This window comes from Haliotis rufescens, unplaced genomic scaffold (assembly GCF_023055435.1).
Source record: "Haliotis rufescens isolate VD_foot unplaced genomic scaffold, xgHalRufe1.0.p SCAF_3, whole genome shotgun sequence".
NCBI lineage: Eukaryota > Metazoa > Mollusca > Gastropoda > Lepetellida > Haliotidae > Haliotis > Haliotis rufescens.
Window position 1 is genome coordinate 62,940,253 of NW_025964001.1, and position 18,948 is coordinate 62,959,200.

The following is an 18,948-nucleotide window of genomic DNA, read 5'->3' on the forward strand; positions in this document are numbered from 1 at the left end:
CATCACAACTGGAGCTGAAACATTAGAGATAAACTCATTATATGAAGTGGTACGTCACAACTGGTCCTGAAACATATGAGAACTCATTATATGAAGTGATGCGTCATAACTGGCGCTACAATACTAGAGAACAACTACTTATATGAAGTCTTGCGTCACAACTGCAGCTTAAACATTTGAGACCAACTCATTATATGAAGTGGCACGTCACAATTGGACCTGAAACATTAGAAACCAACTCATTATGGGAAGTTGTGCTCACAACTGGAGCTGAAACATTACAGACCAAGTAATATGAAGTGGAGCATCACAACTGGAGCTGAAACATTAGAGATAAACTCATTATATGAAGTGGTACGTCACAACTGGTCCTGAAACATTTGAGACCAACTCATTATATGAAGTGGCACGTCACAACTGGAGCGGAAACATTTGAGACCAACTTAGCATATGAAGTGGCACTTCACAACTGGAGCTGAAACATTAGAGATAAACTCATTATATGAAGTGATGTATCACAACTGGTCCTGAAATATTAGAGACCAACTAATATGAAGTGGAGCATCACAACTGGAGCTGAAACATTGGAGACCAACTCATTATATGAAGTGGTGCTCACAACTGGACCTGAAACATTTCAGACCAACTTATATGAAGTGGAGCATCACAAGTGGACCTGAAAAATTAGAGACCAACTCATTATATAAACTGTTGCTTACAATCGGACCTGATCCAATAGAGATCACCTCATTATATGAAGTGATGCATCACAACTGGAGCTAAAATATCTATCAGTATATGTGTGGTCTGGAGATCAGACTTCCAGACGACCTCAGCTGACACTACAACTGCCTTTCTACGGTAACTGGGGTATCATTGGGTGTGGACAGCACCCGCAACTCATTCTTACACTTCACCATGGATGCGGAAGGTTATACTTTCTCCACTACTCGGAACATTCGGACCAGCAAAATACACCCCTATATCTACTGACCACATTCTTCATAGAGAAAGTCCAGCATAACATGGCTTTCTCAGAATGGAGCCCACATGACCACGGACAGTTGCAATGTGTAACCCATGTCCAGGCACCTTGGTCGTCTAGGTATAACCTACAATTGTAGAAGGACATGTTTACATTCAGTAAAAGTCACAGTGACTATAGAAACTATTTGGAGTGAAAGTAGCGCCAAGTTTAAACAATAACATTGAAAAAATGATTCTGTCTGGAAACATAATCTGCTTCGTCTAAGTGATGCGTCTCAACTGGACATAAATCATAAAAAAAAAACAGCTCATACTCGTAGGAAGTGGCGCGTCACAACCGGATCTGAAATATCAGAGACCATCTTATCATATGAAGTGGCACGTCACAACTGGACCTGAAACATGAGAGACCAACTAATATGAAGTGGAGCATCACATCTGGAGCTGAAACATTTGAGACCAACTTATATGAAGTGGAACATCACAACTGGAGCTGAAACATTACAGACCAACTAATATGAAGTGGAGCATCACAACTGGAGCTGAAACATTAGAGATAAACTCATTATATGAAGTGGTACGTCACAACTGGTCCTGAAACATATGAGAACTCATTATATGAAGTGATGCGTCATAACTGGTGCTACAATACTAGAGAACAACTACTTATATGAAGTCTTGCGTCACAACTGCAGCTTAAACATTTGAGACCAACTCATTATATGAAGTGACACGTCACAATTGGACCTGAAACATTAGAATCCAACTCATTATGGGAAGTTGTGCTCACAACTGGAGCTGAAACATTACAGACCAAGTAATATGAAGTGGAGCATCACAACTGGAGCTGAAACATTAGAGATAAACTCATTATATGAAGTGGTACGTCACAACTGGTCCTGAAACATTTGAGACCAACTCATTATATGAAGTGGCACGTCACAACTGGAGCGGAAACATTTGAGACCAACTTAGCATATGAAGTGGCACTTCACAACTGGAGCTGAAACATTAGAGATAAACTCATTATATGAAGTGATGTATCACAACTGGTCCTGAAATATTAGAGACCAACTAATATGAAGTGGAGCATCACAACTGGAGCTGAAACATTGGAGACCAACTCATTATATGAAGTGGTGCTCACAACTGGAGCTGAAACATGAGAGACCAACTAATATGAAGTGGAGCATCACAACTGGAGCTGAAACATTAGAGATAAACTCATTATATGAAGTGGTACGTCACAACTGGTCCTGAAACATATGAGAACTCATTATATGAAGTGATGCGTCATAACTGGCGCTACAATACTAGAGAACAACTACTTATATGAAGTCTTGTGTCACAACTGCAGCTTAAACATTTGAGACCAACTCATTATATGAAGTGGCACGTCACAATTGGACCTGAAACATTAGAAACCAACTCATTATGGGAAGTTGTGCTCACAACTGGAGCTGAAACATTACAGACCAACTAATATGAAGTGGAGCATCACAACTGGTCCTGAAACATTTGAGACCAACTCATTGTATGAAGTGGCACGTCACAACTGGAGCGGAAACATTTGAGACCAACTTAGCATATGAAGTGGCACTTCACAACTGGAGCTGAAACATTAGAGATAAACTCATTATATGAAGTGATGTATCACAACTGGTCCTGAAATATTAGAGATCAACTAATATGAAGTGGAGCATCACAACTGGAGCTGAAACATTGGAGACCAACTCATTATATGAAGTGGTGCTCACAACTGGACCTGAAACATTTCAGACCAACTTATATGAAGTGGAGCATCACAAGTGGACCTGAAAAATTAGAGACCAACTCATTATATAAACTGTTGCTTACAATCGGACCTGATCCATTAGAGATCACCTCATTATATGAAGTGATGCATCACAACTGGAGCTAAAATATCTATCAGTATATGTGCTCTGGAGATCAGACTTCCAGACGACCTCAGCTGACACTACAACTGCCTTTCTACGGTAACTGGGGTATCATTGGGTGTGGACAGCACCCGCAACTCATTCTTACACTTCACCATGGATGCGGAAGGTTATACTTTCTCCACTACTCGGAACATTCGGACCAGCAAAATACACCCCTATATCTACTGACCACATTCTTCATAGAGAAAGTCCAGCATAACATGGCTTTCTCAGAATGGAGCCCACATGACCACGGACAGTTGCAATGTGTAACCCATGTCCAGGCACCTTGGTCGTCTAGGTATAACCTACAATTGTAGAAGGACATGTTTACATTCAGTAAAAGTCACAGTGACTATAGAAACTATTTGGAGTGAAAGTAGCGCCAAGTTTAAACAATAACATTGAAAAAATGATTCTGTCTGGAAACATAATCTGCTTCGTCTAAGTGATGCGTCTCAACTGGACATAAATCATAAAAAAAAAACAGCTCATACTCGTAGGAAGTGGCGCGTCACAACCGGATCTGAAATATCAGAGACCATCTTATCATATGAAGTGGCACGTCACAACTGGACCTGAAACATGAGAGACCAACTAATATGAAGTGGAGCATCACATCTGGAGCTGAAACATTTGAGACCAACTTATATGAAGTGGAACATCACAACTGGAGCTGAAACATTACAGACCAACTAATATGAAGTGGAGCATCACAACTGGAGCTGAAACATTAGAGATAAACTCATTATATGAAGTGGTACGTCACAACTGGTCCTGAAACATATGAGAACTCATTATATGAAGTGATGCGTCATAACTGGCGCTACAATACTAGAGAACAACTACTTATATGAAGTCTTGCGTCACAACTGCAGCTTAAACATTTGAGACCAACTCATTATATGAAGTGACACGTCACAATTGGACCTGAAACATTAGAATCCAACTCATTATGGGAAGTTGTGCTCACAACTGGAGCTGAAACATTACAGACCAAGTAATATGAAGTGGAGCATCACAACTGGAGCTGAAACATTAGAGATAAACTCATTATATGAAGTGGTACGTCACAACTGGTCCTGAAACATTTGAGACCAACTCATTATATGAAGTGGCACGTCACAACTGGAGCGGAAACATTTGAGACCAACTTAGCATATGAAGTGGCACTTCACAACTGGAGCTGAAACATTAGAGATAAACTCATTATATGAAGTGATGTATCACAACTGGTCCTGAAATATTAGAGACCAACTAATATGAAGTGGAGCATCACAACTGGAGCTGAAACATTGGAGACCAACTCATTATATGAAGTGGTGCTCACAACTGGAGCTGAAACATGAGAGACCAACTAATATGAAGTGGAGCATCACAACTGGAGCTGAAACATTAGAGATAAACTCATTATATGAAGTGGTACGTCACAACTGGTCCTGAAACATATGAGAACTCATTATATGAAGTGATGCGTCATAACTGGCGCTACAATACTAGAGAACAACTACTTATATGAAGTCTTGTGTCACAACTGCAGCTTAAACATTTGAGACCAACTCATTATATGAAGTGGCACGTCACAATTGGACCTGAAACATTAGAAACCAACTCATTATGGGAAGTTGTGCTCACAACTGGAGCTGAAACATTACAGACCAACTAATATGAAGTGGAGCATCACAACTGGTCCTGAAACATTTGAGACCAACTCATTGTATGAAGTGGCACGTCACAACTGGAGCGGAAACATTTGAGACCAACTTAGCATATGAAGTGGCACTTCACAACTGGAGCTGAAACATTAGAGATAAACTCATTATATGAAGTGATGTATCACAACTGGTCCTGAAATATTAGAGATCAACTAATATGAAGTGGAGCATCACAACTGGAGCTGAAACATTGGAGACCAACTCATTATATGAAGTGGTGCTCACAACTGGACCTGAAACATTTCAGACCAACTTATATGAAGTGGAGCATCACAAGTGGACCTGAAAAATTAGAGACCAACTCATTATATAAACTGTTGCTTACAATCGGACCTGATCCATTAGAGATCACCTCATTATATGAAGTGATGCATCACAACTGGAGCTAAAATATCTATCAGTATATGTGCTCTGGAGATCAGACTTCCAGACGACCTCAGCTGACACTACAACTGCCTTTCTACGGTAACTGGGGTATCATTGGGTGTGGACAGCACCCGCAACTCATTCTTACACTTCACCATGGATGCGGAAGGTTATACTTTCTCCACTACTCGGAACATTCGGACCAGCAAAATACACCCCTATATCTACTGACCACATTCTTCATAGAGAAAGTCCAGCATAACATGGCTTTCTCAGAATGGAGCCCACATGACCACGGACAGTTGCAATGTGTAACCCATGTCCAGGCACCTTGGTCGTCTAGGTATAACCTACAATTGTAGAAGGACATGTTTACATTCAGTAAAAGTCACAGTGACTATAGAAACTATTTGGAGTGAAAGTAGCGCCAAGTTTAAACAATAACATTGAAAAAATGATTCTGTCTGGAAACATAATCTGCTTCGTCTAAGTGATGCGTCTCAACTGGACATAAATCATAAAAAAAAAACAGCTCATACTCGTAGGAAGTGGCGCGTCACAACCGGATCTGAAATATCAGAGACCATCTTATCATATGAAGTGGCACGTCACAACTGGACCTGAAACATGAGAGACCAACTAATATGAAGTGGAGCATCACATCTGGAGCTGAAACATTTGAGACCAACTTATATGAAGTGGAACATCACAACTGGAGCTGAAACATTACAGACCAACTAATATGAAGTGGAGCATCACAACTGGAGCTGAAACATTAGAGATAAACTCATTATATGAAGTGGTACTTCACAACTGGTCCTGAAACCTATGAGAACTCATTATATGAAGTGATGCGTCATAACTGGCGCTACAATACTAGAGAACAACTACTTATATGAAGTCTTGCGTCACAACTGCAGCTTAAACATTTGAGACCAACTCATTATATGAAGTGGCACGTCACAATTTGACCTGAAACATTAGAAACCAACTCATTATGGGAAGTTGTGCTCACAACTGGAGCTGAAACATTACAGACCAACTAATATGAAGTGGAGCATCACAACTGGAGCTGAAACATTAGAGATAAACTCATTATATGAAGTGGTACGTCACAACTGGTCCTGAAACATTTGAGACCAACTCATTATATGAAGTGGCACATCACAAATGGAGCGGAAACATTTGAGGCCAAATTAGCATATGAAGTGGCACTTCACAACTGGACCTGAAACATTTCAGACCAACTTATATGAAGTGGAGCATCACAAGTGGACCTGAAAAATTAGAGACCAACTCATTATATAAACTGTTGCTTACAATCGGACCTGATCCATTAGAGATCACCTCATTATATGAAGTGATGCATCACAACTGGAGCTAAAATATCTATCAGTATATGTGTGGTCTGGAGATCAGACTTCCAGACGACCTCAGCTGACACTACAACTGCCTTTCTACGGTAACTGGGGTATCATTGGGTGTGGACAGCACCCGCAACTCATTCTTACACTTCACCATGGATGCGGAAGGTTATACTTTCTCCACTACTCGGAACATTCGGACCAGCAAAATACACCCCTATATCTACTGACCACATTCTTCACAGAGAAAGTCCAGCATAACATGGCTTTCTCAGAATGGAGCCCACATGACCACGGACAGTTGCAATGTGTAACCCATGTCCAGGCACCTTGGTCGTCTAGGTATAACCTACAGTTGTAGAAGGACATGTTTACATTCAGTAAAAGTCACAGTGACTATAGAAACTATTTGGAGTGAAAGTAGCGCCAAGTTTAAACAATAACATTGAAAAAATGATTCTGTCTGGAAACATAATCTGCTTCGTCTAAGTGATGCGTCTCAACTGGACATAAATCATAAAAAAAACCCAGCTCATACTCGTAGGAAGTGGCGCGTCACAACCGGATCTGAAATATCAGAGACCATCTTATCATATGAAGTGGCACGTCACAACTGGACCTGAAACATGAGAGACCAACTAATATGAAGTGGAGCATCACAACATATGAGAACAACTCATTACATGAATTAATGCGCCACAACTGGCGCTACAATACTAGAGAACAGCTTATTATATGAAGTCTTGCGTCACAACTGCAACTGAAACATTTGAGACCAACTCATTATATGAAGTGGCACGTCACAACTGGACCTGAAACATTGGAGACCAACTCATCATATGAAGTGGTGCGTCAGAACTGGTCAAGAAACATTTGAGCCCAACTCATTATATGAAGTGGCACGTCACAACTTGAGTTGAAACATTTGAGACCAACTCATCATATGAAGTGGTGCGTAACAACTGGTCCCGAAACATATGAGACCAACTCATTATATGAAGTGCTTGTTTGTTGTTTAATGTCGCACTCAGCAATACTCCAGCTATATGACGGCGGTCTGTAAATAATCGTGCCTGGACCAGACAATCCAGTGATTGACATCATGAGCATTGATCCACTCAATTGGGATCGATGACATTCATCAACCAAGTCAGCGAACCTGACCACCCGATCCCGTTAGTCGCCACTTACAAGCATAGTCACCATTTACGGCAAGCTTTGGATTGCTGGGGGCCTATTCTACCCCGGATCTTCACCGGTTCTAAAATGATGACAGCAATACCTTTTTTGCATTTGGGTTAAACGCTTATGGATACGATGTGCTGTAAAGTTCGATTTTGATTTGTTTTTCCTTTCATGGAAACTGTGATAATGGCGCTATGATTGGTTTGCTGAAATAGTATTTACCATGAGTCATGGTTTATGCTGAGATTGTACAAGATAACTGATAATCAATTATGTAAGTGTATACATCATCAAATACACATGATAAATCTCCTCAGAAAAATGGAATATATTATCATAAGACGACTGCTCGTACTTCCAACATTCTGCCATTGATATAAGATCCAATTAATATTAAATATACAAATTATTGATGCAGACTGTACTCTCGATTAACGTATGACAATCTATTGCATGTCTTCAACTCTTATTTGATGTGTTATCTGAAAAGTCGGCAGTGAGTAAGCGGTTTATTTATTTTTTTCGTTCAATAACGTTACAACCGCATCTGTGATTTTGTCGTCTGGACAGGTGCGCGTGATTTGACCTCGCGTGTTGTGTCGTGAATGACGTCACGTCAAACAGCTGATCTAATGTTGTGGTCGTATAATGTACTTTTTTGACAGAACTAGAAAGTAGACTAGTCCATCACGAATAGGAAGATTACCACGGCTACCGACAAGTGAATGAGACCGTTTATCACTGAACTAACACTGTAGGAATATTTAGGGCCTTTTCTAATTTTGGTATGTTGACGAATGTGCTTTTCATATCTGTTTAAAAGCTTGATATTCCAAGAAAATAATGTGCATTTAGTTGAGTAAGGGAATGGAATGTTTTACAGTGAGAAAGCTGTCAAAATGGACCCAATATTAAACAACCTTCTTAATTTTATATTTGAGTCTCGCATGGTTTTTAACATAAACAGTAAATATAATTAGATCTACACGCAATATACAGGTAAATTCATAATCGATTTCTGTATGACAAAATGATTTCAGTGCAGACTAACTGTGATTTCGTTTTGATGTTTTAAATAGTTTTCATTTTGTTTTTTTCACTGTGCATTATATAAATTATCAAATACTTCGTGACATACGTTTTTATTAATAATTACTTTGTTTTGCATCCTTGGTAAGAAAATGAATTTGTAAAAGAAAAGTCTTTTCTGAGAGCAAAATGTATGCGTTCTTGTGGTTCTTTTTTCACAATTTTAAATTGTGTATGTTCCCTCCAAGCTGTAGTTTAGCTAGGCCAAAGAAAAATGGAAAGACATAATAACTGAAAACCATTGATATTAAAGAATGTGTTAGTTATATTTTCGAAGTTCAATACCAAGAATATATGACAAATAATTCCATTACTTTCATTCACCAACAATCATTATCTATTTCAAACTTTTCCTTTTGTAGAATGGGATGAAATGGAAACTGTACTTGAAATAAACTATCACGACTGTCTTTGAATGTTCATGTACATACGTAGGTGTAAAATACACTTCTAAAGTATTTTTTTATAAAACAATGTGAACGAAAAAGTTGTATTTCAAGAACTGACCATACAAGTATATTTGGAGCAAAGGTCTTGAGTTTTGAGCACATGAACTTGTATATACACTGAACACAACTTCAATCGAAGGAATTCATATTTTCGTAATTTTCTCTTTCACATGTCTAGATATTACTTATAACTGTGACGCGAAAACAATAATATTGCCTTCTTTCACCTGTGCAAGTTATCGTTTCCTTGTATTAAAAAGGCTACTCTATGCTTCTTGGGCTTTCAAATTCAAGTATTAAAATTGTCCAATTACATCTCGTTTCAAGCTTATTGTAAGGTAGATTTAAACCATTAACAACACATCATATCCACGACCACTTCCGTCAATTTTGTTTTGATGTAAAAAACACTGACAATTTCATCGGGATTTTATATGGGTACTGACCAGTTATCGCCAGCTCCCCGTTATAGCGCATACCTGATCGCATCTCATTTTACTTTTGCTTGTTTTCATTAGAAGAGAGAAATATTTATCCGAAAATGATGAATAAAATGGACTCTTGTGAGAAAATGATTCGAAACAAATACCAAACCTATTTGGTTACACATGCATTATACGGGACACCAATCCGCCATGTTTGTTTGACGCTACTAATAACGTAGAGTTGGGTAATATTGGTTGTTGTCAGTTTGCAGACGACAAATTGATAATAGCATTTCTTATTCAGTTTGATTCAAAACATATTGAGTGCGATACCCGAGATACTAAGACACGCAATTTGAAAACTAAAGCGGTGCGCGTGATCACGTTGCACGTGCTGTTAAGACGATAGCGATAACTGGGACAGTAATTCGACGGTAAAGTAATTTTTCCACTGTTTTGATTCCCTATCGTAGCCTTACAACAGAAATCAACTGAATTTTATTCTACGGACAGAAATGAGCGCATTTGCTCATAGTTTCACAAAAATAACAGTTATTGGTGCAGTCAACTTTGTACACGGAATATGTCAGAAACAACATGAAAAAAATAACTGGTCGATGACCAGTAAACATTAACCACGGAAAATTCTCAATGTATGTGTACTGACATATAGATGTCATATGTCTATCACCGTCAGGATATGTACTTTCCAATGATATGAATTATTGGACAATTAGATGTCAAACAAGAGCGCTTACTTGACTTCACTTGCCACATTCGGGTGCTTCCATATTACAATTAATGTAGAAAAGTAGGAAGCATATAATACCGGCACTTTTATCGATGACTAGGCAGTGCATATAGTCCAGTAGAAATATTGAAACACCTAGACATTTTTGATAACAGACAAATTTTATGTTAAAATGAATCATATACATATTCTGTCACACCATACCAAACCTAACCAAAATCAAACTCTGGCAAATATATTTTAACCATTTTATTTATGTGGACAAATATGGTAGAAAACGGGGGAAATGATTTCTTCAGTGAGGCTTTAATCAGGAGTTCTTTAAACACATAATGGTGATTATTTGCCATATCTAGTAAACAAATACATGGTGAAAGAAAATGGAATTGGGATGAATTGTTAAGGAACTTAACAATTAACAAGGTGATGTGTGGCAAGGCCACACTTGAGTTGTCTCCCTTTAAACATTCTTATAAGAACTTTGTAGCACTTTTGGGGTTGATACAATGTATATGTGTTTGAAACCGCGACGTCATCACCAGTGCGTTGTTGGTTTGTTGTTTATCGCCGACTCAGCAATATTCCAGCTATATGACGGCGGTCTGTAAATAATCGAGTCTGGACTTGACAATCCAGTGATTAATACTATGAGCATTTATCCACGTAATTGGGATAGATGACATGCAAGCAGCATTAACCAAGTCAGCGAGCCTGACCACCTGATCCCGTTAGTCGTCTCTTACGACAAGTATAGTCACAGGAAGCATGCATGGGTTGTCATCACAGTGCGGCACTGAGCAGTGTACAAAGCCAGCTGACGGCCATCGTTTTCACATTTATTACGGAATTATTGATATCTTCAATTGTTTTAAAGATATCGGTATTTTAATGTAAGATATCAATAATATCATATCTTGAATACAATTCTGATATCCAAAATACAATTACTGATATCTTACAATGTTACTGTGATATCAACAAAATATTTCGTTGTTGGGCGGCAAACCATGCCCAACTTGTGCAGGAACAAGTCTCAACAGCACGCCAAGCAATTCACGGAGGAATTGAGGGGACTGACTATGACAGCAGTGATCAATTTGAAAACATGGTCTCCCACTAGTGAGAAGAAATTTTCCGCCATGGTTAGAAACATAACTCGCAGTACTTAACAGACAGAACTATTTGAAGATATCTGTAAATAAGCGGAAGTCTTCAATAATGGCAACAATTAGAGATGTCAATAATTAATTTAGTTTCAAGATATCAGGAATTGAATTACTCATTATTTGAAGTAGAGGTTACTTACCGGTTGATTGAACCGGTGGTGTGCTTGATACAAGTAAGTCGGTATTAATATTTACTGTTGCATCTACACCTGCTCCTAGCGACAAGATACCCGTATATATATACCCGTATGTATATATATATATATATATATATATATATATATATATATATATATATATATATATATATATATATATATATATATATATATATATAATTGAGTCACTTGAGAAACAAAACAAAAACGATAACAAACGGAAGAATTTGTTTGACAACAAAGCCAAGATACCCGTACTGATACGCAAATATTTTAGATTATTCTTTGACAAAACAAAATTCCAAACAAACCAATTACCTTATATATTGAATCTTAATTCGTTTTTAAAAATCTTTGTATGCATGTAGAGGTCGGTCAATGGGTGTAGGGGTTTAGCAAAGTCTCAATCTGAAGATTTGTTGATAAAACTTCCGAAGGAAAACGTGACATCTTACCTCACCCCTCCCTATTTTGACACTAGTACTAAGTTTGTGGGTGCTTACAACTACCAAACAACTACCCTAGTCAGAGTAAGACTGCTGAATCGATGCAGCTAAACTCGTTGTTATTGCAAGTGGTACTAAGTTTTATTTATATTAAACCAACAGTTTGCAGGTTTCACAAAGAAAACAGCATGTATTGATGTTACTGCACTTTTCATATCAGAGTTGGACAAGATAGAGCTGCAATGAATGGTTAAAACGGTCATTTCGCAACAAATACTCTGAATGTATTCATATGTTGTTGGCCAATGTGGAGCCGTTGGACAAAATTCTCCTTGTGAAAATGTATTGAAAAAAATAATTCGGTGTGTGTATAGTGTGCACGCGCGGGTTCGAATCCCGACATGGGTACAATGTGTGAAGCCTATTTCTGGTGTCCCCCCGTCGTGATATTGCTTGAATATTGCTAAAAGCGGCGTAAAAACCATACTCATTCATACATTCATTAGTAATATCTTTAAAAATCTGATAAATGATATACCACGTGTTAGTACGAGTGGAGTTTAGAAATGGTATATTAACACTACATAACTGTGTTTAGGAAGCCGTTATGACGGCAACGAAACTGTTTTCTCTTGTTTACATCACTGGTGTTGTATGGAGAACCATGTTAAAACGTTCGCTCCTGTGACGGAAATCCGGGTCTTGTACCCAAATTAGGTCAAATGTGTGAAACCCATCCTTGGTCTTCCCGTCGTAATGCGGTTGAAATATAATTATAATTGTGTAATTGGTTAAAACACCAACGGCATAGATGTAAGAACATAATCAGAATTTAGAATCAATGTTTTATGTACATGCTGTATTCTTACATTAAATAATATGCTTCATTCATTGACAATCTCCCCAACCCCCTCCACTCACACGCACGCACACACACACGCACACGCACACGCACACACACACACACACACAGAGAAACGCTTTTACCGGCCTGGTGCCCTGTTGCTGTTTTGTATCGAATATAACATCACATCATCTGCGAATCGTTACAGACACAGCGATTATTCGTTTACATAATTATATGTTCACCAACAGATTGTTTAACCAACATATTGCTGCACTTACCTTGTCGTTTTGTTCAACGTCCTCTCCAGAGGGAAAACATACGGCAGGGCAGGAAATCAAGCTGATAAATGTTTCTTCGTGAAAAGTCTTCCATAATGCACATGACAGACCAAAGTTTTAAACGCAGCGTTCAAAGTAGCGCGTAAATAATATAAACATGAGAAATAGAGGTCTAAGCCCATTGTAATCTCGATTTGAAATGAATTCTGAACAGCTTGTTGAAATTAATTTAACATGCACCGGTGCATTTGATAAAGTAAGCGTCGTCTGCTTCGATCCATAGAGTCTGGATTACGCGCAGGAAAAACTCGTGCACCGGAAGTGTTTCCCGATTGGCTAAACTCGTAACCATGACATCACGTGACTATTCTGGTGAACACCTGCGTGAAATACACAACACTTCTAACCTGATTTGACATTTTGTTTATATGAATAATCTTAACCGACAAAGCCATTGGCGGTGGGGTTTGTCTAGCGAGGTTAAAGCCTTCAGCGGTCACACCAATTCATCACATGGGAACACGAAGTAGAGCCGATTTTGACGCCCCTCTCCGGAATATGTCTTGGATTTTGTTCCAAATTTCGCAAATGCTTTTGTAGTAATAAATGGTAATTTTTAGCGGTATTCATCATAATAGAGTGGAGATGTTATACAGTGGATGGTCGACGCCTTAACATTTTAATGCATTTAAATCATAATGATGATTATGAAAAACATATTATCAAAGAATTATGAACAATATGCATAAAGTACCACGCAAGCAAAAACGTATTAACTGAGGGCCAAAGGAGAGTATACCGAATTTGCTTTTTTATGTAATGGAAAATTATTGAAAAAACTGTTTTCAAATTTGATTATGTCTATTTAACCATAGCCTTGTGGTGGTTAAAGTCACGCCGAATGCCCGGGTTCGATTCTCAACATGGGTACAGCCCATGAATTGCCGTAAAAGGCGACTATGCTTGTCGCCAGAGGCGCCTACAGGGATCGGGTGGTCAGGCTCGCTGACTTGGTCGGTGCATGTCATCGAACCCAATTGAGTGGATCGATGCTCATGATGTCAATCACTGGATTGTCTGGTCAAGATTCGATTATTGACAGACCGCCGCATATAGCTGGATGTTTGTCGTAAGATGCGACTAACGGGATAGGGTGGTCAGGCTCGCTGACTTGGCTGATGGATGTAATCGATCCCAATTGCGTGGATCGATGCTCATGATATCAATCACTGCATTGTCTGGCCCAGATTCGATAATTTACAGACCGCTGTCATAAAGCTGGAAAATTGCTGAGTGCGGCCTTAAACATCAAACAATCATTATGACAAACAGGGGCATAGATGGCACAGTCATCTAAGGCGCCGAAATTAGCTGTGCAGAGTTCCTTAGGCATGCCAGAAACCTATGATCGTTCGAATCCCGGTTCGCACCGATTATGTTTCGATGTTTCTCAGCGCCCTGCTCATGGGTTTTACCCATGTGGTAAATGTATGAGACCTGCATCACTTTGGGTTTTCATCCCCCACTAAGCTGACGCGCCGTGATGTAACCATAATACTGTTGAAGCGGCGTTAAAACCAACTCCCTCACTTAACTGACATATACAATGTTGTCAGTTAGTCGACCTGAATATTGCTGAGTACAGCGTTAAACAACAAACAAACAAACAAACCCACATCGGTATAATGCGTGAAGCCCATTTCTGATGTCGGGCGCCGTGATATTGCTGGAATATTGTTAAAAGCGGCGTAAAACCTAACTCAGAAGATATGGCGAAAAGGGGAAACAAGCTGGAGTTACGGAAAGAAGCTATGATTAATAATCAGTTTTATAATGATATATGCAAGTATACTGCGACATTCACAAAGCTCTGTAGCTCACCTGTTTTTTTCTGGAATATTTTCAAAATAATAAAAATATTTATAAACAATATTACCACGAAAATGCCAAACCTATTAACAGAAGTTTCGTTACAACAAAACAACATGCATATTCCAGAGAAATCCATACTGGTATTATAAGCAAAAACTCTGAAGTCATGATGATGCATTAAAAAATAAGTAATAAAAAATCTTAATTACGTGATAGTAAATAATGTCATGTTCTGTATGGTTTACATGGCAACGATGTTTGGAATCGGATCAGAATTCTAGCATACAAATTTGCAGATACACCAGGGTTTTACCGGGGTCAAAATATTGTACGCATAACAATTATGAATGGACGCAAATAATATCCATTGGACACACAGGGATATGGATGCTGGGATGATTAAATTGAACAATAAGTTTGATTTGTATGATATTTCTGTATCAAAATGTTCGGACATTCTATGTCAGATTTCTTTACTCAGTCATTTAATTCCGTTTCAAACAAGAACATCCCTTGGCCTCACACATAATTTGTAGATTTTTGTTTTGTTGGTACAGTGGTCACTAAGCTGGTACCCGAATATATTCCCGGGACCCCCACAATTCATTACCGAGTCCCCAGGACTCGCAATTACACAGACTTCGGTACATCCATGCGACGCACCATTGCTGGGATGATCGCTCAAAGTCACTGTCTTCATGCAGTTCAAACGTTCATCACGTAAGAGTATTGCTTCATATGGATGTCCGTTCCCGTGTGAACAATTAACTTGCCTTTGCGTGTGTTTGTTACGGATGCTACCGGTGGGGCAGGATTCTATCACCTTTTCACGAACACCTGGTATCACTACTATTTGATAGTGATTCATGAACACATGATCATGATATAGTCGGAATCGTACATTTGCTTTTAGCAGAGAATTCTTATGAATATGGAAAGGGTTTTGTCGCTTTTATCTATTATAGATACGTAAAGGCTAAAAGACGTTTACAGATAGATTGTTAGGTGATGTTGGCCTTCCGCTGAGACTTTATTGATTGCTGACTGATTGTCGTTTAACGCCACACTCAGCAATAGTCAAGCTGTATGACGGCGGCCTGTTCAGAGCCGAGTCTGGACCAGACTATCCAGTGATCGATGTTGTGATCACGCCGTCGGAGTAGGATCACACAATGAACCAAGTATTCTTATCTGACCACCCGATCCACTAAGTCGACTGTACGACCACCATAGGTAACTGGGGACCTATTCTAACCCAGGAAACCCACGGGGCGTTGAGAGTAGTAGGGTGAAAGGGGGCGAAACAGCTTCAGGTATATGTAGGTTATGGGGTATGGGATTAGAATATATACAGTATAATAAGGTCCTCGGATTCATCAGTACACAAAGGATGGCAGGTCGACAACGACTGGGGTCACGAGTGACCTATGCGTCTTAGGCGCCGCGACCCGTGAAGATCCAGGGTAGAATAGGTCTTCAGCAACCCATTCTTGCCGTAGAAGGCGACTCTGCTTGTTGCGTGAGGCGAATAACGGGATCGGGTGGTCAGGCTCGCTGACTTGGTTGACGCATGTCATCGTATCACCATCGCTTGGATCCATGCGCATGATGTCAATCACTGGATTGTCTGGTCCAGACTCGATTATTTACAGACGCCGTCATATAGCTGGAATATTGCTGCGTGCGGCGTTATACAACAGACAAAAAACAACCTTTCAGAAAGGCAATTGAGAGCTGTTCCTGTCGAAAGGCGACACATTAATCAATTTGGTTTACGAATCCGCAGACCGTAAAGATAAAAAAAAAGTGGGAATAAATTCGAAAAACGAAAACTTAAGTGATATTGAAAAATATACCGTTCATTCAATGCGTTATCTTCGGGGCATGAAAGCAATTTAGCGTTTTGAACAGAAGCAGAATCTACCGTTAAGAATTTGTCACGAAATAGTTATACAAGAAATAAAACGTCCTACACGTTCAAACTACAATATGGGGTGACCATACTCGTATACCACCAAAGGTCGCTCTGCTGAGACCGCCTCCGTGGTCTAGAGGCAGAGCGTCCGCCCGGAAGCGGAAGGTCCGGGGTTCGATCTCCGGCCACGTCATACCAAAAAACGTCAAAAGATTGTACTTGTTGTTACCCTGTCTGGCGCTCGGCATTAAGGGGCTAAAACAAGGACTGTGTCTAAGTTGGCTATTCCCAGTGGGCTAGCACAATAAATCTGCATTAGTCTGGACAAGTACAAGCACACACACACACACACACACACACACACACACACACACACACACACACACACACACACACACACACACACACACACGCACGCACACACACACACACACACACACACACACACCTCATCTCACCGCTCTGCTGAATAAGCCCCTCTGCCAAAACACTACATGTGTTGATAGCTGTGGCCAAATTTCTAAATTCCACTTGTTTACGTTGAGCTCACTCTGGGATGAGAACATATTGCTGGGTTGTTATCTAGTGTATGCATGTTTTCTATCTGCACCACCACAAACATAGTTTTTAATATTATTTGTAAAATTTAACCATAACCTGAAGCGTCAGCATAGTATTCAGAGAAGACTTCAACCATTTGAAGATTGGAACGTGCATGTGTTTGGTGAGTACGTATCTTCAACTGGACAAATGGTTATACTGACGTTAGCCTGTGATACAGTCATGTTTCGATTTGAGTAAATGTGTTACACAGCTAACCCATATCGTCCATTTCGAACAGTATTTCAGCAGTTGGCCCAGAGATACACAGGTGTGAACGTTTACACCTTGACGCATGCCCGAAGATGGAGTATTGACAGCCCAATTATCGTAATCAGGGATTCGAACCCTAGACCATCCCATACCGTTTGTTGTTGTTTGTTGTTTAACTCCAAACTAAGCAATAGTCCAGCTATATGACGGCAGTCTGTAAATAATTGAGTCTGGACCAGACAATCCTGTGGTTGACGTCATGAGCATAGATCCACGCAATTGGGATACGATGACATGCATCAACCAAGTGAGCGGTCCTGATCATCCGATCCCCTTTGTCGCTTTTTACGGCAAAAATTTGTTGCTGAAGGCCTATTCTACCTCAGCTCTTCACGGGTACCACCCCATACCGACAGCCAAGGATCGCACAGTGTTCTTTGTATCCCTCTATATTGCCCAGTATTAACGACCATAACAAACAGTATTCTTTGTATCCCACGATATGGCCCAGTACTAACGACCATAACAAACAGTATTCTTTGTATCCCTCTATATGGCCCAGTACTTACGACCATAACAAACAGTGTTCTTTGTATCCTACGATATGTCCCAGTACTTACGACGATAACAAACAGTATTCTTTGTATCCGGCGATATGGCCCAGTACTTACGACCATAACAAACAGTGTTCTTTGTATCCGGCGATATGGCCCAGTACTTACGACCATAACAAACAGTATTCTTTGTATCCTACGATATGTCCCAGTACTTACGACCATAACAAACAGTATTCTTTGTATCCCTCTATATGGCCCAGTATTTACGATCATAACAAACAGTATTCGTTGTATCCCTCTATATAACCCAGTACTTACGACCATAAGAAACAGTGTTCTTTGTATCCGGCGATATGGCCCAGTACTTACGACCATAACAAACAGTATTCTTTGTATCCCTCTATATGGCCCAGTACTTACGACCATAACAAACAGTATTCTTTGTATCCGGCGATATGGCCCAGTACTTACGACCATAACAAACAGTATTCTTTGTATCCTACGATATGGCCCAGTACTTACGACCATAACAAACAGTATTCTTTGTATCCTACGATATGGCCCAGTATTTACGATCATAACAAACAGTATTCGTTGTATCCCTCTATATAACCCAGTACTTACG